A 23,277-nucleotide genomic window follows, 5' to 3' on the forward strand; every position below is an offset into this window, starting at 1 on the left:
CAAGTAAACCTTACGCACAAACGTGAAGTCTGTGTAGAGATTAGGCACTCACTTAATACCAAGCCCATGCCTTGTCTGTGCTCTCTCCTGTGTCTCCTGGATGTATTCTGGTGTTTTCTTTACTACGTTCACGAATTCATTTCCATATCTTAGACTCTTTACTACGTTCACTAATTCTTTTCCACATCTTAGACTCTTTTCCACATCTTTCACAACACTGCCTTTCTTCAAAGACCAGTACTATGATATTACATATCATTCCTTACGGCGCTGAACACACATGAGGCTTTTAAGCGCGTCTTAAAGCTCTTGAAATTCTTTTTCTTTAACCTGTGGTAACCTCTTACCTGTGTACTTTACTCTTTCTTGTATGGTGAGATATCTCTGCTTTTCCCAATTTCTATATCACATAGCATGGAATTCATGCGACAAGGCTTTTTTTTTCTTCCCTTTTTGCACCAGAGCATACTCTTGTGCTGTTACTGCCGCTCTTCTCACTTTTTGAAATTTTCGTGCATTCACATGTATTCATTTCATCTCTGGAAGTAAGTCTGAAAAGAAAACTCCTCCAGCCTAATATCCTCTCTTAGAACCTCATGTGTCTTATCTATTTTTAAGGTCAGCTCACATTAATTAAAATTACTATAGTTAACTCTTTCACACTCAACGTAAGTCTCTTTATGTCTCTTAATCGCTGTGTTTACGCTTCTGGTACCAGTTCATAAACACTCATAATAGCCTGCTGGACATCTGCAAAACCTTTGAACCGTCATATGACAGCGCTGCATGAAAGTCATTAGCTCTACCTCCCAGCAGACATTGAACATGCACTACGCCGAGGTTTTCTTCGCACCGCATCTGCCTCACCAATTTTTTGAATGAATACAAAAAGGCTTTGACATTTTTCTCATCAAATGTGGCAATTGTGTAACATATTTGTGTGAGGACTAACTTCCCTCTTCATCTCTACCCTGTTAACTAGACTGTCCTGACAAATTCGCAATTTCTTAAGTTCGAATTCACTCTCTCTTTCTCGTTGTTTAATTTCTCTTCCTCTTGTTTCTTACATGGCGCTTCTTTCTCTTTCTTTATCTTTTCAAGCCATTTGCCTTAATATCAATTTAAGTTTCCGAACTGGATTGTATTTTTCTGTTTTTGTGATGGACCTATCTGCTTGAACAAACTCAAGTCTGTCAAGCTCTTGTCATAATTTCAGCTGTCTTTTCATATTGAGTTCGATACTTCTGAGTTCTACACACTTAACGTCTTTAATTTGGATTTTCGAAATTCGCCATAACTGAGCACTCCCATTCCCTCCACCAGTTTTGTTTCAAACCCGCCTGGAGCGCTTGATGTGCGATTCACCAGGAGTTTGGTCCCTGTACGGTTCAGAAGAAGACAGTGGCATCGGAATAATTAATTTTGTCTCCAGTATTGGTGACAAAGTCCGATGAATTCAAACGTATTGCTTCAACACTAATCTTTGAACCACACATTTACCTTCTTAATCGTATTGACCCTGTGACAATTAGCTCATGGCACAGGTAGTTATCCAGTGATGATGACATATTTGATTCTGCTTTAGTGATAGGGACAATGGTATAGGTCTCAGCTCCGTCATTTTCTCAAAAAAAAAATGTGGGACACAGAGACGCTCACATACATAACACATACAAACGGACATGTTTTCAGACAAACATAGCAAAGAAATCTTTGCAGAGGTTCACAATCATTGAAATAATCACAAATGCAGAAGTGTTGTCATGCACAGTGGCTTTCATCGGGAAAAATGCCCATCATTTTCAATTGGATGTCATGTATACATGTCAGCGTAATTTTTAAAAATCGATTTTAAAATATCTGAGTTAATTTAGTGCATTTTATTCCTAAAATGTACGCAATAGCTTTCATCTCTTTAACAAGAGAAAAAATGTATCCAGCTGCTGCACTATCCTTAAAATTGGTAATGCTTCAATAAGATTTCTCATCTGAGATTTGAACTGCTAATCCTTAATTACGAATGGCTTTCATTCCAGAAGCGAGTAAAGGGAAATATCTTCGAAAATCTTCAAGAAACAATTATGTCTTCTTTTTCGTTTCGAAGATCAAACCTGCACACAGTGTATCAGATGTGGTCTTAACAATGCCTTCTCCTGATGCACTAAAATATTCCTTCAATTAAACCTGATACCTTTTGCCAGAAGCAGCAGCATCATTCCACTTAACTTCCAAAGCACGTGCTGCATCTGCAGACTGGGTTCATATGATTCATGTTGCAGGACCACGGAAACCGTCTGTATCAGAGTTCTTCAATCTCCCTTCATTTAAATTGTTAAGATTGTTTCATCCTTGCTACCAAAACAGATAACTCATATCATGTTATTTCTGTTGATGGTTTGCTCATTAACCTTCCCTGTCGATATCATATTGCTGGCTCACTACTTCCGTTTCGTGACTTATTGAATTGACCATCTTGGAGTACTCGCTCATTGAGCTTAGATCCAATTAGTCCCTTCATCAAAATCGTCAAAGCAGATTATTGATAATTCATGAATCCATACTGATTTCTCCGACAAGTCACGAATCACAGCTTAAACACCTTAAAATAAGTATTTGTTTCTATTCTCTGTTTCCTGTAGGCGGTTTTATGAGCTTTCTCTTTTGCTGTGTGGTGTAGTCAACGAGCTGATATACTTCGTTTTCTATTCGTCTGCAATTCCTCAGAGAGGCAGAATGGTTTCCTCTGTCTCATTGTAATGATCCCGTCTGGCTGAATATGGTGTTCGTTTCCCTCTGTGACAGCCGCGATGGATGGATTGAGAGAGCAACACGTGTTGTAGGCGTTACAGTTGGCCATTCGGCTGCTACATTTTGAATGCTCAAGGCTGATTCGATTCTGTCTGATCGTCCGATTGTATGTGGCCATCTCTTTCCTATTTGTTCCGAATTAACATTGACAGTCCTGTCCAGCAAAACATCAGTCAGGTTTAGCCTTAAATATCTTCAATAACCGAATCTTCACTGTTCGCTGAGGCCGACGTCACCTCAGATAGCACAATACTAAAGAGAATGGGATATTCGTAGTTCAATGCGGGTCCGTTATTTCAAAACTGTTTTCTTCTAAATCCAAATCGACACCTCTTTTGATGCATAATAATACAATAGTTAGGAACAGACAGAAGCAATTCAGCTCGCCTAGCCTATACCAAACTACTATTCACTCTTTCCAATCAAACATGCATAAAACGCAGGCTCAGGAAGAGTTCACCAAACAAGTATTCAAAAATGGATCCGAACAATGTCCTTTATATTTCTTTAAATTACTATCCTGTCGTCACTCTGTAACTCTTGATCTCCTTTTCTCATTCAAATTATGAACTCTGTGTGTGTGTGTTTGTGCGTGCGCATGTCCATCGCCATGTAAGTATTGTGTGCGTTTGTATATTGAAATGCTTATGGAGCATTTTGTATATTTCTTTGTTTGCATCTCTATGCACGAGGTTTCTGATTTTTTTGGAGTGAGACAACTGACGTCTGAGTGAGTTTAAACTGACAGTGAGTTTGAAGTGAGAATTTCTCCTCACTGAACATTGGTCCTTATTCGGTTGATGGGTGGTGGATGTTTCAGAATCTCCACATGAGTCATCCCGGCAGGGTCCTCGACACATGACGGGGAGACAAGGGTGGCGGACAGAGGAACTAGATATTGCGCATTCCACTGTGTTTTCTTTGTACTTTATTTTATTAGTACAGTGGTATTTCGTAAGCGACAGAGAGAGTGCATGAAGCAATGTGCTGCATTCAGTAGTGAGGGTGGTGGAACAGCAGCCTTATTTGGTGTTCAGTGCTACAACAAATGCACATTGAGTGTGATGGAGCAACAGAATACTGTTACACATATCTTAGCAGAGCGGGGAAGGTTGAATATGCTTTCCCTGCATTGCTGGATATTTCGTTGGATCATTTAAGCATCGAGATGAGCCTCGCCGAAGGTCCTGTCCAGGTCTATCAGTAAAAACACCACAGATTTCGTCCAACAGATTCCACAGAATCAGTTGAGTGGAGCTTACAAGCAACAAGGAAAACAAACAATTGCACGTTATACATCTAAACCAAAACTGCCACAAAACCTTTCGACGTCTTATGGTCTGTAAATTAGACATGCAAATATCGTGGGTGTTGCAGTAATGCCGGATAATCTCAAGTTGATTCTACTGCGTTAACTAAATGACTGCCAATGCTCTGAAAATTAAATTCCGTAAGTGTATATGAGGTAGTATGAAGACTATTTGTGAACCAAATTTTAGACCACGGTATTTCAGATTTGGCACTGTGTGGTCAGAAGAATTAATTAACAATTTTGCTGTGAGGAAGCTTTTAAGGAGCAGTGACAAGAATATATTGGATTTAACACGGTGCCTGCAGACAATGTAGAATTTTTGGACATTATGTTCAAACACCATGGATGCCCGCAAGCTACAGGGCCAAGTTGCTGCATTGCTGCATTGGCAAAGTACAATATCAAATTTAGTGGGAGACAAACAATGGTTATTATTTCCAGAATTATTGCAACGTCTGCAGAGTACATATATTTCTGTAAGGTACAAACAGCCAAGAAAAGGAAAGTGACTCAAAGATGATAAACATAATAAATCAAAGTAAGTGGCTTCAGAATAATTCCATATATTGGAGGAAACTGAGAGCTCTGATAAATTTACGATCGAAGAAATGACAGCCAAAAGGCAATTAAGCATATCAAGAAAGAAAGAAAAGAAACTGCAGATACTGGAATTCAAAATATACAGGCACGAAGCTGGAAGAACGCATCAAGCCAGACAGCATCAGTCGGTGGAGAAGTCGACATTTCTGGTGCAACATTTCTTCATGACAAACGAAGACAGTCAGGAAGACATCATGCATGCAAACAAACAAGGAACACATATACTGACTAAATCTAATATCTAAATTTCAAGGAAAACAAAACAAAATCAAGATCGATTGTGGAAAGTGATAATGGGGACAAGATAATTTATTGCGGAGAAAAGGGAAATGGCAGAGAAACTGAGCAGTTATTTTGCATATGTCTTCATAGAGGAAGGCCCAGAATATCTCTGAGAAATATCAAGTGATCTTGCGGGACTTGTAGAACTAAAGATGCAAAGTCCTTAACAAGACAATACTTAAAAATACAGCAGCATCGATCAGATTCCCTACAGTGTAGAAACAGGTCCCATTGAGCATTGCTGAGCTAGTTCTGAGATTTGTAGCTCAGGTTGAGATCTGGATGCAGGTCTGCTTGCTGAGCTGGACGATTCATTTCCAGACATTACATCACCGATTTCAGTGGGCCTCCAGGTGAAGCACTGCTGATAATTCCTGCTTTGTATTATATGTTTGGGTTTCTTTGGGTTCGTGATGTCGTTTCCTGCGGTGACGTCATTTCCTGGTCTTTTTCTCGGGGTGGTAGATGGGGTCTAACTCGACGTGTTTCTTGATCGAGTACCAGTTGGAATGCCATGCTTCTAGGAGTTCTCATACCAGGACAAATGCATCTCTGTAGCACTTGTCCTGGCATGGATGCGTTGCCCGAGTCGAAGTGGTGTCCTTCCTCGGGTAAATTGCAATTAACAAACACATGCTTTGGAGAACTACCTGCATATTCAATGGAGAAGCAAACTTGATGGACCGAAAGGACTGCTACAGTTCCTATTTTATAGTTCAAGATGTGTCATCACACATCTGTACGTGGGTGGGAAAAGTATATTGAGGAAATGTTCTGTCGTGAACTAGAATAAGGAAGGTTGAATTGATACAATCGCCTTATCCTTTCCAGATGCTTCTATGCAGTGTGTGGGAAAGCTCTGTAAATGTGTTACAAGCTTTCAGATGTTCAGAAGGAGGCCTCTGCAGAGTCGACAGAACTGAGCTTCCCACTGCCTTTCCGCTCCCGAGACTGGTACTATGTGTTCTGACCTGTTTATCTCCTTTAAGTCCTCGGAGAAGGTTGGCACTATGAAATGTCTTTCTTGGCCAATGCAGAGTCCTTTGAACAGACAATCACATGTCTGCGTGTCTGGGGTCACATTTAAGGCAGAGCAGGAAAGCATGGGAGACGCACTTGCTGAATGTAGTTGGTAACGCAATTCGATGTTTACATTCAATATTGGCTTCAGGGTCACTATTATTGACAGCAGATTTTATACCTCGACACGTAATTAATCATTTGTAACGTCGATCAGTGACCAGAGCAGAAGTCTAGTCTTGACTTGTAATCCAGTGATATTTCCACAGCAGTGTCATCACCATATGCGGACCAAACAGAAAACACACTGAACAGGTGATTTCTGTGCTGCTTGACAATTTGTCTAACCCATTTGAGTATCCTGATGTGACTGAGGGAGTATTAATTATTCAGATTGCATTTAGTCTCCTCTTAAGCGACTGGACATGGTTGATTAATTTTCCACAATGCCAGGTAGATGTCATTATGAGAAGTTGAATGAACTAGCTTCCCCATGGACACGACTTGTTGTGCAGCACGAGTCTTCAGTCCTATTGGAGGAATTGTATCATTGGCCATTGTTTTGTCGTTTCTATTGTGTTCAGCTCTTTACAAACGTCACGTGCAGCGAATCGAATTGTTTGAAGAAGGCATTTTTGATCCTGTGGATATCAGGCCCGAGGGTGAGGCGGATCATCCATTCAACAGTTATGACTGAGGATGCTGCAGATACTACAGCTTGCCTGTCACACTGATATGTTGGGCTATTCCCTTATTTGGAGTGAGAATGTTTGTGGACCTCTGTCCTCCAGAGAATTTTTTATGAGTCAATAATTATTTATGACTGTACATGGCAGAACCTCTGAGTATGATCTGATCGGTTGGTCTGAGGATCATTTCGTTGTCTCTATCAGATGTTGGTTATTCTGATTGGAATGGAAGCAATCAAGTGCTGCATCTTTAATGGGATCTCCTTGGGTTCAGGTAAACAATGTTCTGACACTGACAAGTTGATTCAAGCACATCACTGAATCATCGATCAGCTTGATGTTCCTTATCGTGTGAGGGATCATCCCGATAAATATGATAGAGTTTGCAAGTGGACACAGTTCTGCTTCTGCTGCAGTCTGCAGAACCATGTGATTGCCCAATTTTGATCTGCAATTAATTTCTGCTTGCTGTCTGCAATTCACATCGATACCCATTCCCCATAAGCCCTGCACCGATTGATATACTCTAGCTTCTAATGTAGTAGCACTTACATTTTAATGCTCTCATTCTTCACAGGGTCTGTCCGTGGTTTCACGCCTCCAATTGGTCACATCCTCAAAATCTTTTAACATATTCATCTAAATATTTTCCCTTCCGATCATGCCATCTTCTGTGTTTAGAGTGAATGTGTTCCCTTTGTTTGTCTTCGAGACCTTGATTGAGATCTCTGTAGTGATGACAGCCCGATGCAGCTTTAGAACCAAGAAATCTGTGCACCTTGCGTTATCATTCATTTTTTCGTTTATGGCTCTCCGTCTCTTGAGCAGGGCATTTGAGCAGATTAGACACACGTCTTTGAATCTTATCTGAAAGCAGACATTGCATGAGAAATTAGGCATCTTATGCAGCATCTGTGAAGTGAAAGCAGAGTTAAGCTTTTAGATTGATTGACCCTTCTACAAATTTCCAGTTTCTCCAGCAAGTTTCGGTTTTGTTTCAGATTTCCATTACAAGCATTTTGTTAATTTAAAATGTGTTCTGCGTGTGTTCATTTCTGTCGAAAGTGAACAGGCCTGGATACATCTGCAGAGACAAAGAAACAAGATAATATTTCAAGTCCAGACTTACCTTTCTTCATAACTGAAAAGGTTTAGAAAAATGGACTTTTAATCTCTGGGCACAGCTGGCAGGCGACGGGAAACAGAGGGGTTGGAGATGCAATACAAAAGTCAAACGATACTTTAATTACGGTGGAAGAAAAATCGAAACAAATTGAGACTAAATTAAGGTGTGAATGGCTTATATGGGTTCTCTCTATTGAGTGCAAGTTAAAGAAGATGCAAACAAGACAAAGTCAAAGGGAGCAGTGAGGAGTGAAGATGCTGTAGATCAGAGTTGAGAGTCTGATGCTGGAAACGCGCAACTGGTCAGGCAGCTTCAAGGGAGCAGGACAATCGACGTTTCGAGCATAATCCCGAATCAGGAATGAGATCAGAATCTGGGAACATAAGAATGGAATGTTCCAGGTATGCATCAGAATCTAAGAACACTAGACTGTTAAAATAATGGACAGCAGTGTATCCTGTTGTCATTAGTACCTTTCTAAGGACTTCTGCATCGTTAATGTTGCGGATAGAATGTGTGTTGATGATTATTCAGGCAGGTTAGTCTCCCACCCTTGCTATTGTTCGCGTTCCTAGTAAGTCGATCTCTGCCCACTGATTGCTTCGGAAACCAGTGCGAATGGCATCGCTATTTCTGTTCTCTACATTCGGCAAAGATATAAACCAATGTATTCACGGTCCATCTCAAAGTCCATTCCTGTTCCATACATTGCCTACCCTTCATTAACAAACGTCTGAGGAGTAAAAGAAGTGGTCAGAACCATGACTACCCCATTTCGTCCTGAACTGATTTGTTTCTTTGACTTCTGTCAACGAACAAAACTCCATAACATGCCTAGTCTTCACTTCTGCGTCAGTGGTATATCTGAATAAACCATCATCGACAACTTATCCTTTGCTGTTCTCTTCTGTCAGGTTTACAGTTAATAATATGTTGAGAGCAAAATTATTCATATTTGGACCTGGAACTATACAGCTGCAAAGCGTGAAGCCAGTTTGATTCTAAAATGAGATGGTCGTGGCTTTTTGTCACCATTTTCAGCAGAACCATAACCTCGCACAATGGAGAGGACTGTACTGTCAGTCACCATGGAGTAACAGTTTCATTGAACTGTTTTGATTCTAGAACTTTCAGAGCAGCAGTGGGTAGCATGCATATTCTCTCCCAGGTACAGTGCTTGAATGAACTCAGTCGGTGACAAAGGTCATCTTTACTCCTGAGAGCAAGATACAGAAACAAATTCCAGAAATTGGAACAGATTAGAATTCATTAGGTGCAATTACTCAGAACGCGAATTGAATTGAAGGTTGATAAGTTGCTGAACCAGTTGGGTCTCATCCAGTGTATTCAGGAAGGTAGCAGTACAGCCAGTGAAAGAGGTATGGATTCATACAGCATGGAAACAGATACTTCCGTTATTCCTTTCCATGCTGACCATAATCCCAAACTAAACTAATCCCACCTGCCTGCGCTTGATAAAAAATCCATCCAAGGAGAAAATGAGGAATGCAGATGCTGGAGATCAAAGTCGTGAGTGTGGCGCATTTCAGGCAGCATCCAAAGAGAAGCAGACTTGACGTTTTGGACATAAGCCCTTCATCAGGAATAATGCTGCAGACCAGAGCGGGCCCAGTCACCAGACACCACTGGAACCAGTTTCTGGATGGCACCGGGCTCAGACTTCAGACCAGACCAGGCGTCAAAACTAGAGTCCTTGCTTCGATACACCACACCACACCCTCTCCATTCTGCAATTCAGCTTTTGGAGGCAAACTTTAACCTAGGACTCCTCTCTAGGAAACACCTCGCTGCGCCAACCTCCAAACTGAGAATTCGGTCCGTGACTCGCCTCCTCGTGCCAGCATCCCCTTTGGAACCTGACATGGGGACTTGTCTCTGGTGCCAGCCTGTATCTGGGACTCACCTCTGGGACATTCTGCATCTCCATTCTGGGAGTCACGTCTTGGAGCCAAACTCGGAGGTGCAACTCATCTCTGGGAATCATCTTCCTACAATAGTCTCCATTCTGAGAGTTCCCTCCTGGAGCCACCTTCCCACGCCTGCTGCAGGTCTGCGACTCCCCTTCGGGAGTCGCCTCCACGTGGCAGTCTCCAATGTGTGAATCCACATTGTGTACTCGCTTCGCTGTGCCAGCCTCCAAAATTCCCCTCCGAATATCATTTATAAACTTAAACGTTTGAGAAATAAATAAGAAAAACAAGAGAAAAAGTAACGAAAGAATGTGCACAGCAGAGGAGCTCCGGCCGGAAATTTCTGATTCTGTCGCAATCTTTATACCATGTCACGGCTGTGCCCTTCTTCAAGGCATGATTTTGGAAATTCAGAGCAGTTTTGTGCAATTCATTGCAAGGCTGTCCATGAGAAATTAACAGGAGGAAATGAACTTTCCCATTGCTGGCTCATATTTCTCCTATTCGGTTTGTTTCAGTAATTTAGAAATCCATTCTCACCATAATTTGAAAGATTACATCAAAAAATTTGAAGTTTAGGGCCAGTGTAATGAAATTCATCACAAACTCGTTAAGGCGCTTCATTCAGAGTGGCCTGGAAACAACTATACTGTTGTGATCTGCGCCGTTTTCCGTGCTGGAGAGACATCTAGAACGTATTTAAAGATCAATGTACTGACGCAGTCTGCTTAGTTTTCTTCTGTTGCTATATTGTGAGGTTGGACTGAGCAGACCTTGGTTTACACAGTGCTCTGTGCTGTGTGAATGGCTCCTCGACGTTTACAGTGGCTGGAATGCTTCTGTGAAGTGATATGCGAATGTCGTATAACTAACCATTTCAGATGATCAGATGTTTTTATTTTATGTTGTCATTATTTTGATTGGATCCTCCGTCCCTCATTCCATTAATGTTGACATTTGTACACAATACATCATTTTTGTGAATACCCATTGTTTTGGCATCAGCCACGTACTCTTCATTCAGAAGAAATCTGCTATTCTCATCTCGGATTGTCTCTCGGATAAAGGCCTTGATACATGTTTCAAATACCATACAGCTCCACTCCCCAATGTAAACCCACCATAACAAATATTCGCTGTGCACTGAGAGCAATGTGGCCACTAGGAACGTGAGGGAGCAAGTGAATGTGAGAACTGCACGTGCTGGCGATTAGAGTCAAGATTATAGTGATGCTGGAAAAACACAGCAGGTCAGGCAACATCCGAGGATCAGGAAAATCGACGTTTTGGGCAGGAGCCCTTCATCTGGGATGGGGGGCTCCTGCTATTAATGTCGATTTTCCTGCTCCTCGTATACTGCCTGACCTGCTGTGCTTTTCCAGCACCACTCTAACCTTGACTCTAATCTCCAGCAACTGCAGTACTCACTTTCGCCTGGTTGATTCTAAACTTATTGCAAATCTTCTTGCAAGGATGACTGCCGTGAAGAATTTCTTCTCTCTCCACAAAGATCTCAGTAAGTCTCTCTCTCTCTCTCTCTCTCTCTCTGCAACCTCCAGGTCGCCTTCCTGATGAAGGGCCTCTGTCCAAAATTTAGACGTTCCTGCTCCTCGGATGCTGCCTGACCTGCTGTGCTTTTCCAGCATCACTCAAATATTGACATCAGGGAGCAGACTGTCAGGGAGCTGAAACAAAACCCGACGTCTGAAACGGTCAGAATGACATATCTTCAATATGTGGCTGAGAATTTCCCTCCGCCAGGACTGTGCGCTGGGTGATCATTCCGATACTGTGAGAGAGAGATCCATTTCCGACAAGTAATTTTGTAAGCATGTTTGGCTCTTGTTGGTTCAACAATTACTTGCCGAGGTCTGGCTGGTGTGTATTTAAGGCCTCACTCTGTTTCAGGCCGCAGTCAGTTGTCGGCCTATGCAGCTACTCTTGGCGATAGACATTGAAGTATCACACCCACAGTACGCTCTGTGTCTTTTTTTAATTCACAGTGCTTCCTCAGATTTGTCTTCAACATGTAGGGCAACTAAGTTATCACCGAGGGATGGTGTGGAGGGCAGTAGCTGCCCATCATCAGGAGGTTACCTTGACCATCCTTGACCTGTTAGCACAAGATTTCCTGCGTTCTAGAGTCAATGTTTGGGAATTCCAGGGTAACACTTTTCCTCACGGTATCCCATTGTGCCTCCACTGCTGGTGGGTCTATCCTCCCGGTGGGATAGGATATACCCAGGGATGAAGATGAGGCTGCATGAAACATGGACCATCATTCCTGATTCTATTACTATGTCGATTTCAGACTATTTGTGAACGGTCAATATGAGAAATAAAAGTAACAATGGAACAATGAATAAAGGGTTAAGTCTGAATGAAAGGCAATCTATCTGAATGCGTGACGTATTCTGAAAACACAGTGCACGCATTGGGGGAGACGGATATATTTTAATGGCATTTGAGAGACATGGCTACTGGGTGAACGATATTGGGAACTGAATATTCACAATAGTTTACAGATGGTAGTTTTCTACAAAACTGAAACGGAGGTGGGGTGATCGCTGAATAAGAGATGGCGTTTGTACAATGTTCAAAGAAGACCTTTATCTAACGATCAACCGGTATCCTTAATCATATTATGTGTGTGCACAACGTTCCAGTTAAGTCGACATTGGGGAGAGATTCCCACCTGGACTTTGAATGGCTCTCAACAAACTTAAAGGGCTTTGGAGCCTTTATGATATGGGACAACATCTTTCTATCACATCTTAAACCCTATATTCCTCAGATTATTCTCTCCCTGACATACTCTGGAACATTCTATAGCCACCATTCCCCCGATAATTTTATGTCCACCATTCCCTCAAAAACATTGTCTAGGATATTCCATAAACAGCATTCTGGGAACATTTTGGGCCCCACATTTTCCAGAATATTCTGTACCCGATATTCCCCGGAACATTCCATGCCCGATTTTCCACGGCACAATCTGCATTTGACATTCCAAAAAAGCATTCAGCACCGCTCATTTCCCGAAGTATTCTGGGCATGACAATCCCAGGAAAATTCTATACCTGAGATTCTCTTGTACATTGCTTGCCGTAAGTTCTGCAGAAAAATCTGCTAACGGCATTCCCCAGAAAATTCTCTACCCAACATTATCCAAAACATTCTATACCTGATATTCTCCAGAAACTTCTATAAGCGATATTCCCCAGAACACTCTGTACACAACATTCGTCAGAAGATTCTATACCTGAGATTCTATATCTGATGTTCCCCGTAACATTCTATACAGATATTATCAGGAACATTCTACACCTGGTCAGGCAGCATCAGAGGAGCAGGAGAATCGAAGATTCGGGCAAAAGCCCTTCATCAGGAATGGTGATTCTATTCCTGATGAAGGGATTTTGCCCATAACGTCGATTTTCCTGCTCCTCGGACGTTTCCTGACCTGCTGTGCTTTTCCAGCACCACTCTGATGAAAAGTCTGGTTTCCAGCATCTGCAGTCCTCACTTTTGCCGAACATTCTGTACCTGCCATTCTCTGGAAAATTCAATAATCTACATTCCCTGGAAGATTATGTTAACAGACTTCTCCGTAACATTCTGCAACTGACATGCCTCAAAACATTCTACATCCCAACATTGCCCAGAACATTTTGCACTTGACGCTCCCCGGAACATTCTCCACCCGACATTCACAAGAACATTTTGTAGCCAGTATTCCCCGGAACATTTCGTTTGTGACATTCCCCAGAATAATCTAAAGTGGACATTGACTGGCACATCCTAAAACCGAAATTTCCTGAAACAGTCTGTAATTGAATTTCCCTGGAACATTCTGTACTCACCATTGTCTGGGCTACTCTATAACTGACATTCCCGGAACATTCTGAACCTGACCTTCTCTGTAACATTCTGTAGCCAAAATTCTCCGAAATGTTATATACTTGACGTTCCACAGAACATTCTGTACCTGACATTCCCCCGAACATTCTCCATCCGGCATTCCCTGGTACATTCTACACCGCACATTCTCCAAAACATTCTATATCAGACAGGTTCTGGAACAATCTTGTCTGAGGTTCCCCAGAACATTCTATTCATGATATTATTTGTGAACGGCCGGGCGTTAATGAGTTGAGAAAAAAGAAGAGATCCGGAGGAAGAAATCACATTCGAAGGAGAAGGAGATACTAATTCGAAGTCCCCTCATGCAGTTTAAGGGGTGAGTACATTTTCTCTTGAGTTTGCATTTCTTTATGACGGAGGATGGATCAAAACTTAGATTAAAATGCAGAAATTTCCAACCTGTGTTTGCCTTCGATAACTGGGAGAGAATCCTTCAGGACAGCAAGGTTTTCTCCCTCTGTGTTAAGAAGTGATCTGTATCTGCTCTCGAGTATTCAAGTGTGTGGGAACGTTCGAGAAACCATCTGTTCTTATGGATGTGTGTTTGGGGAGGGAGGTATCGTGTGGCTTATGACACATTTTTGCAATGATTTACACCGACCGTTTATTGTATCAGTTCCAATCATTTCAGTAATCGTCCAAATACTGTGACATTTGAAAGTCTCACTGTGTCCTTCATCAAACTGGTCACTTTGCCTCCTGGCTGATGTACACCGTGTTTGTCTTTCTACCTCACAGTTAATGTATTGACGATCTACGTCCTGATCTGTAAAGACTGTGGATTGTCTCCATGTGTCAGACGTTACCTCGGGGCGATGGCAGTTGCGGATCTACTGGTCATTATCCTCGATCTGATATTGAGACAGATTCCTATTGTTCATCGGAAACAGTTTCATTTCGTGTTCTCCATCCCCCTGTGTAATATCCACGCCGTCCTGCTTTACGCAGCCACTGACTGTTCTGTCTGGTTCACCGTCACTTTCACCTTTGATCGATTTGTGGCCATTTGTTGCCAGAATTTGAAAAGTAAATATTGCAGTGAGGAAACGTCGGGTATAGTCCTGGGAACAGTGACTGTGCTGAGCTGTTTAAAGAACATTGTCTGGTATTTTGCGTTCACATCTCGGTATTGGAAGGGGAACCGCCCCTGGTTTTGTCATGTAACAATCACTGTTCAATTCTCCCGCGTCTGGGGCACAATCGAGTTCCTCCACTATATTCTAACCCCGGTTCTCCCTTTTCTCCTCATTCTGATGCTCAACGTTTTCACTGTCAGACACATTTTACTGAACAGCAAAGCTCGCAGGAGACTCCGTCCTCACACAAATGTCGATGGTCATTGTGACACAGAAATGAGAAATCGAAAAAAATCCATTGTTTTACTATTTGTGATCTCGGTCAATTTCATTCTGTTATGGTCAACGTTAATGCTGTTTTCTCTATGGAATCGTATGTGGTGGATTGTGGATATACCTGTGTATCCACATTACCTTGTTCAGGAATTGGGCTTCATATTGCAGCTTCTCAGTTGCTTCACAAACACTGCGATTTATGTGGCGACCCAGACTAGGTTCCAGCAGCAGCAGAACAATGTGCTGAAATATCCGTTTACCCACGTTCATCAATCATTCGAATTCTATCATTAAACAATCCATCCGGAATTTTCTCATTTCAGTTCTATATATCAGTGACGGAGCAAACTGTCGCTATGTTGTCAGAGTGATGGCAGTGTTAAGCTTGTGGGCAATGTTAGTTTGTTAAAACGTTATCCCAGAGGAGTTACATGGACACATTTCAATGTCTTTTCTCATCTCAAGGGCCAATGAGAAAATGCACCATCCTATTGACTGTATTGATAAGTTCAACTTGTAATTAATAAATGTATTCATTAAAAAGTACCAAGTAGCAGAGCAAATATTTTTGTTGTGTGTCTTCTTGTAGAAGAAGCTGAGCTGCGGAGACAGACAAAGGAAGTAAATTGGAGCAGAGTTCAGGAGTTGGGTTTGAGTTACTCTGTCTATCCTTTCAACCATGCAGACCAGCTCTTGGCAGAATTCATCCGTCTGTCATTATCCTTTTCTCTCCATACCTGCCTCCCACTCTCACACTCTCCCCCGTCTCTCCTCCTCCCACTTGGGCACTGCATGGCATTTTCCCTCCTATCCCCATTCTCCATAACTCTCTCTCCATCTTGAATTCTGCACCTTCCAGTATGTCTGTGTCTCTTCAAAACACTCTTCGTCGAATCCTTCCTCACCTTCAGGCCATTTCTCGGGGAACAGTTTGGGGATTGGGTCAAATGTCATTGCTGGGGACACAGTGGATGTGAGAACACTGGACGTTACTGGGAGGTAAATGTCAGGTTGGGAGCAGAGACTCTGGCTCTGGCAAAAGACTGGGGGTGGGACTGCAGGTCTTTACACATGGAACAGATTGTGTAGACCTCACCATTTGTTACACAGTGAACAGAGTGTGGATGTGGTCATGGGTGATTCCTCTGTGATTCATTGAGTGATGGCATAGGAGTGTGCAGGTGAGTGGGGGTGACGGTGCGAATGCACAGGAGAGTGATCGTGGTGGCGAGGGAGTGGGTGGGTCAGTAACCGTGACGGTGTGGAAATATGCATTGGAGTGAGAGTTATGTTACGGGACTGTGTAGGGGAACCAGTGTGACAGTGTGGAAGACTGTGGGGGAGTGAGTGGGATGGAGCAGCAGTGTGTGGGATACTGCGAGATCGTACCAAAGAGTGCATGTGAGTGAGAGTTACAGTGGGGGAATGTGAGGAGGAATATATGGGACAGTGTGGGACTGTACAACAGAGTGTGCTTGGCAGTGAGTATGATGGTGTTGGACAGTACGGGAGTGTGATGGTGTGTGGTGGCGTGTGCATGATAGTGGGTGAGCCATGATGACGGTGGGGAGAGCAAAGTGGAGTACTGGTGACAATGTCAGAGTGTACAGGGTTTTGAGCGTGATAGTCAGGATGTGCACGGCACAATCAGTGTGAGAGTGGGGGAGTTTCTGGGGAATGAGTATGACGGTGCTAGAGGGAATGTGATCATCAGGGTGGGTTTGTGGGAGTGAATGAAGTGGTGTGGCAGTCTGCTGGGAAGTGATGTAGGCGGGGTGTCAGTTGGGTGAGCAGGCTAATGGCAGTGGGAGATTGATGGTGGTGGAGGGCATCGGGGCAGGGATGTGACAGTAGGTTTTGAGTGTGTGACGGGGAGGAAGCCTTAGAATGAGCGTGATGGTGGTCAGATGCTTGGGGGACAGAGATTGATGATGGGGATTGTGCAGAGTTGCCAGCATGATACTGGTGGTGTGTGCAGGGACGGGAATGGGACTGTGGGGGTAGTGTGGCTGTGTATTTGACGTTGGGAGAGTTTGCATGACGGGGAGTGTGTGGGTGGGGTGATGTACAATGGAATGATCATAAAGTTGGGTAATACACAGAGGAGTGAGCGTGATGTTTGGACTGTGCGCGGGGTAGTGAGTGTGATGGTGCAGGAGTGAGCAGAGTTTCGATGTGATTACTTTTAACTGTGTGGAAGAGTGTGTGTGATGGTGGAGAAGTGTGTTGTGGAGGAGGCATAAGCGTGTGGGAGACAGCGGGGAGTGAGGGTGTTAGTGGGGCCGTGTAAAGGGACGGTGGGGGAGATTGCAGGGGACTGAGTGCAATGCAGGGCGAATGTGATGGAGAGAGACTGAATTTGGGGCAGTGCGTGGGTGAGTGAATATGATGGTACGACTGTATGCGGTTGAATCAGGGTGACAATGTGAAAGTATGCAGGGAAGGTAGTGTGACAGTGGGGAGGGAGCAGGCACTGAGTCTGTTGGAATTTTGTAGTGGTGTGGGCGGGTTTGCAGGAGAGTGTGCGGAGTAGCACATGAAATGGTGGGGAGATTGCACAGAACTGAGTACAATGCATGGCAAATGTGAGGGGGAGTGACGGTGCCGCTGAGGGAATGTGTGGTGAGTGAACTTGGTGGTGCAGGAGTGTCCGAGGGAGTGAGGGTAACAGAGTGGGAGCAGGGCAGCGAGTGTGACGGTGAGGGAATTTGCAGGGGAAAGTGTGTGACAGTGTGGATAGTGGAGGCATCATCGTGACAGCATGGAAGTGTGTGGGGCACAGTGTGTAATGGTAGTGAAGTGTGCATGGGAGTGACAATGATGGCAGGGGAGTGCGTGGGGAGTAAGCGTGACATTTTGTGAGTGTGCAGGGAGTGTGGGTGGCAGTAAGTATGATGGTGTGGGAGCATGCGGGGAGCGAGTGTGACAGTGTGGGTGCGTATAGGGAGGTTAACAAAACAATGCAAGTGTGTGCAGGATCGAAATCGTAAAAGTGATGAGTGTGCGGGGTATGTCTGGCAGCGAGTATGATGGTGTGGGATAATGCAGGGGAGTGAGTGTGACAGCTGGGGGAGTGTACAGGTGGGTGACCGTGATGGTCAGGGTATGAACAGGTGAATGCGTGTGACGTTGGGGCAATTTGCTCTGAGCAAGTGCCAGTATGCGTGGGATTGAGTGTGACTGTGTGGCAGTCTTTGGGGCAGTGATCATGTGGATGCGGGAGTATGTTGGCAGAGAGAGGTAATGGGCGAGGGAGATTGATGATGATGGCGTGTGTGTGGAGTGAACGTGATGGTGTTCAAGTCAGTCTTATGGGGTGGTGTATGGGAGTGAGTGTGATCGAGGTCAGATGTGTGGATGAGTGAGCTGGATTGGCCCTATGCAGGGACGTCAGTGGGATGGTGATGGTTGTGCAGGGAAGTGAGAGTCACATGTGGGGAAGACTGTTGGGAGTGCGTGCAATAGTATAGATGTGCATGGGGAGAAAATGTGAGAGTGTGTGAGAGTGCAGAGGAGTGCAGCGGCGTGAGCGTGACAGTATGGGAGAGTGTGAGGGAGCAAACGAGAAAGGGGGGAGTATCTGCTGGAGTGAGCTTCGTAATGGCAGATCATGTAGTGTAGACTGTGTGATGGTGTGGGATAATGCAGTAGACTGTGGCATGACGGTCGGAGAGACTACTGGCATGTGAAGGAGACTGCGTGGGAACGTGCAGGGGACTGAATGTGATTCTGAACGTTTGTGTGAGAATTGCACGTGACAGTGTGGGAAACTGCAGAAGGTTGTGTGTGAGAGTGGGCGCATGTGTGGAGGTGTGCGGAATAATGTGGGGGAGTGAGCCTGATGCTGTGTGAGTGTGTGGGGCTATCAGCACAATGGTAGGCGGGATTGCATCGCACTGAGTGAGACAACAGGGGAATGGGCAGGGGACAGAGTGGGATGGAAGGCGAGTTTGACAGTGGTTGTGTATGATGGTGGGGGAGTGAGCTGTGGAGTGACAGTGATTGTGTTGGTGTGTGGGAACGTTGGGGAGTGACAGTGCGTGAGTGTGCAGGCGAGTGTGTGTGATGTTGGAACAGTGTACGGAGGAGTGAGCATGATGTAGGGAGAGTGTGAGGGTGACAGTGCATGACTGTGCCTGAGTGTGCTGAGGATTGAACGTGTAGTGATGGAGCGAGTTCGACTGTGGAGAAGCATGCAGTGGAGTGAGGGTGACAATGTGAGAGTGTGTGAGGCAGTGAGCATGACGGTGCGGGAGTGTATGGTGGAGTGAGTGCGATGGTGTGGGATTTTGCGATGGAGTGAGTGTGACAGTGTGTGAGTATGTAGGCCAGTGAGTGTGATGGTGGGGGTGTGCACGGGCAGTGAGAGCGATGGTGGAGTGTGTGCAGGAGAGTAAGCTTGATGCGCAGGACGTGTTTCGGACAATGTTGGGTGAGAATAACAGTGTTGGGGAGTGTGTTAGAGTTATCATGACCGTGGGGGAGGGTCTGGGGAAGTGGTTGCGACGATGCACAACTTTGCGGCGTAGACAGGGTGATGGGTTGGGATTGTGCAGGGTAGTGTGCATGACAGTGAGAGAACGAGTGTGTCGGAGGAGTGAAAGTGTGGGTGAGTGAGGGTGATGGCATTAGTGTGCAGGGAACTGAGAGCGAGGGTAGGGTTATGAGCGGGGAAACGTGTGTGACAGTTTGTCAATGTGCGGGGGGAGCTGGTGATTGTAAGGTAGAGTGTAAGTGAGTGAGCGTGACATTGGGGGGCCAAGTGTAAAAATGGCTGAGTGTGTGGGGACTGAGCAGAAGGTGAGGGCGTGCTTGAAGAGAGAGCATCAGAGTGGGGGAGAGTGGGGCCTTGAGAGTAATGATGGTTGAGTGTGTGGGAGATTGTGTGTCACAGTGGTGAAGTGAGCATGACGGTGGGATGTGTGAGGCGGAGTCAGCATGGCAGTGGTGGAATACATCGCATAAAATGCATGACTGTAGGAAAGTGGGCGGCTGAGCAAATGTGATGGTGGGGGAGCGTGCGGAGGAGTACTCGTTACACTGGAGGTGTGCACTTGATGATGTGAAAGTCTGTTAGGCAGTGAAGGTGACGGTAGTTGAGTGAGCGTGAGTTGGTTTGTATGTGATTGAGTGAGTATGAAGGTGTAGCAGTGTGTGGTTGAGTGTGATTAATGGTGTGGAAGCGTGCTGGTGAGTGAGCACGGCGTTGTGGGAGTGGTCAGGTAACTCAGTGTGAAGGTGGGGAGTGTGCAGGAACATGAGCTTGAAGGAGGGATGGTGTGCGATGTGCGACAGTCAGAACATCTGCACGCATGTCTGCATGATGACGTGGAAGTGTGTGGGGAAGGGAGTGACGTGCGGTGGGAGTGATTTGGAGAGTCAGCTTGGGGATGGGGGAGCGAGACGGATGATGGATGAGATGGTGGGAAATTGAGCTTTAAAGGGGGAGTGTGCGGGGGAGCGACTGGTGTGTGAGTATGCAGGGCACTGAGCGTGACGGTGGGGCAGTGTGTGGCAGAGAAAGTGTGATGTGTTAGGTGGTTTGCAGCGAAGTATGTGTGATGGTTGTGAGAGTGCAGTGGAGTGAACAAGACGATGCAAATTTGTACTCGTTAGTGTGTGTGGCTGTGTGTGATGGAGGGGGATTGTGCCATTTAGTGGACAGATGTGTCAGAGAGTGTGCTGGAGTGACTGGTATGGTGCAGGAGAATGCAGTCGAGTTTGCATGACGGTGGTAGAGTGTGGCAGAGTGTGAGTGCGCCAGTGATCAACTGTTTGGGGCAGTGAGCGTGACATTGAGTCAGTGAATGCGTCGGTGTGCCACAGCGCGAGGGAGTGATTGCAACAGTGAATGAGTGTGTCAAGGAGGGACATGAGAAGTGCTCAGGACAATGTCAAGTGTGCATGGAAATGAGTGTAACAGTGGGAGAGAGTGCGGACAAGTGAGCATGATGGGGTCTGTGTGCGTGGAGGAGTGGACATCAATGTGGGTAGATATGTGGAAAAGTGCACATGATGGTGTGGGAGTGTGTAGGGTGTGAGTGGTATATTGTGAAAGTGTGCAGAGGAATGCATGAGATGCAGTATCTATGGGACATTGAGGGCTATAAGTGAGTGTGCAGGGTATACGTGCGATGGTTGGGGAGCGACTGTGATGGAACTGGGGTGTGCGGGGACATGGCTTCTCTGTGGGAGAGTTGCTGGGAGAGTGAGTGTGAATCTGAGTTTCTGTGGGAGTAGGAATCACAGTGCAATTGTACGCGGGGCAGGGAGCATACTGGTGGGACTGTGCTGGGGTGTGAGCTTAACGGTGGGTGAGTGTGTGGAAGTTGACAGTGGAAGTGAGTGATAGGCAGTGAGTATCATCGTGACGGAATGTGGAGTTAGTAAGCTGAACAGTGATGGGTGAGTGTGGGCGTGACGTGACTGCGTGACAGTGTATGAGGGAGCAAGCATGATGGTGATGTGTGGATAGCTGAGCCAGAATAGTAGTGGACGAGTGAGTGGAGAAGTGAGCTTAACAGTGTGTCTGAATGCAGGGGAGTGAAAATGGACGGGAGTGTATTGTTAGGGCACTGCGTGTGGTTGGGAGACTAATGGTGGAGGAGTGTGTGGGGCTGTGCGAGGGGCAATTAATGTGATTGTGATTAGAGTGCCTGGAAGTGAGTATGACGAGAGGTTTCGACAGGGGAAAGGGCTTGATGGTGAGGAGTGTGCGAGGGAGTGTGCGTGACAATGGAGTAGTTCCTGGGTGAATGAGCATGATATTGAGAAAGGGTGCAGGGGACTGAGTATGACGGAGGGGCAGTCTGGGGGAGTGAGCCGGGGAGCGAGTGTGACGATGGGTATATGTGCAGATAAATGATTGTGGGACGTGCTGGACTGCGCGAAGGGAGCGGTATGGTGTGGGAGTGTGTGAGGGAGTGTGATTGACAGTGGTGCAGTGTGGGGGAGATAGCAGGGGAGTCAGTATGAAGGGAGATGTGTGCAGGAGAATCAGCATGCTGTTAAAGGAAGATGTGGTGTAGTGAGCATGAAAGTGGAGTTGTGCACAGGATTGTTAACATGACGGTGCGCAGGGGAGTGAGCATGGCAGTCAGCTATGCGCAGGAATGTGAGAACAACAGTGGAGGAACATGCGAGGGAGTGAGCATGACGGAGAGGAGATAGCATGGGAATTCGATTGGCGGTGGTGGTGTATGCAGGGGAGTAAGCACAATGGTGAGGGGGTAAGTGTGAGAGTGGATGAATGCGCGGTGAGTGAGCGTGACTTTGGGACAGTGTTGGGTAGCGCACGGAGGAGTGAGCGTGACGATGAGGGCATTCCAGAAGAATGAGTATGACGAATGGGCAGAGTGTGTGTGATATTGAGTGGTACAGTGGGGAGTGTGTGGGGGATTGGGAATGACAGTGGAGCAGTGTAGGGAGTGAGTGGGCAAGTGCGTGTGACAATGGGTGCATGTGCAGGGCAGTGAGCAGGTCCTTGGGCGAGTGTGCTGGGGCGTGAGGCACACAGTGGATTATTGTGCAGTGGAGTGAGCCTAATTGTAGATGAATGTTCAGGTGAATGATTGTGACAGTTCGTCTTTATGCAGGCTAGTAACCGAAATGGTGGGGGAGTGAGTGGGTGAGTGAGCTTGACAGTGCTGAATTAGAACACAGCACAGTACAGCACAGAACAGGCCCACGATGTTGTGCCGACCACTGATCCTCATGTATGCATCATCAAATTTGTGTGACCATATGCATGTCCAGGAGTCTCTTAAATGTCCCCAATGACCTTGCTTCACAACTGCTGCTGGCAATGCATTCCATGCTCTCACAACTCTCTGTGTAAAGAACCCGCCTCTGACATCCCCTCTATACTTTCCTCCAACCAGCTTAAAACTATGACCCTCATGTTAGTCATTTCTGCCCTGGGAAATAGTCTCTGGCTATTGACTCTATCTATGCCTTTCATTATCTTGTATACCTCAATTAGGTCCCCTCTCCTCCTCGTTTTCTCCAATAAAAAAAAGTCTCAGTCAATGAGCTCAGTCAACCTCTCTTCATTAGATAAGCCCTCCAGTCCAGGCAGCATCCTGGTAAACCTCCTATGAACCCTCTCAAAGGCATCCACATCTTTCCTATAATAGGACGACCAGAACTGGACGCAGTATTCCAAGTGCGCTCTAAACAAAGTTTTATAGAGCTGCAACAAGATCTCACGACTCGGAAACTCAATCCCCCGTTA

General features: G+C 45.3%; 1 pseudogene; it reads left to right on the forward strand.

Moving 5' to 3' along the window:
* Positions 1-8,335: 8,335 nt before the first annotated feature.
* Positions 8,336-15,338, forward strand: LOC148146305 (putative G protein-coupled receptor 139; annotated as a pseudogene).
* The last annotated feature ends 7,939 nt before the right edge of the window (positions 15,339-23,277 follow it).

This window comes from Chiloscyllium plagiosum, unplaced genomic scaffold, assembly GCF_037043375.1.
Source record: "Chiloscyllium plagiosum isolate Xiang-an unplaced genomic scaffold, Cpla_swu_hap1 HiC_scaffold_21, whole genome shotgun sequence".
Taxonomy (NCBI): Eukaryota; Metazoa; Chordata; class Chondrichthyes; order Orectolobiformes; family Hemiscylliidae; genus Chiloscyllium; species Chiloscyllium plagiosum.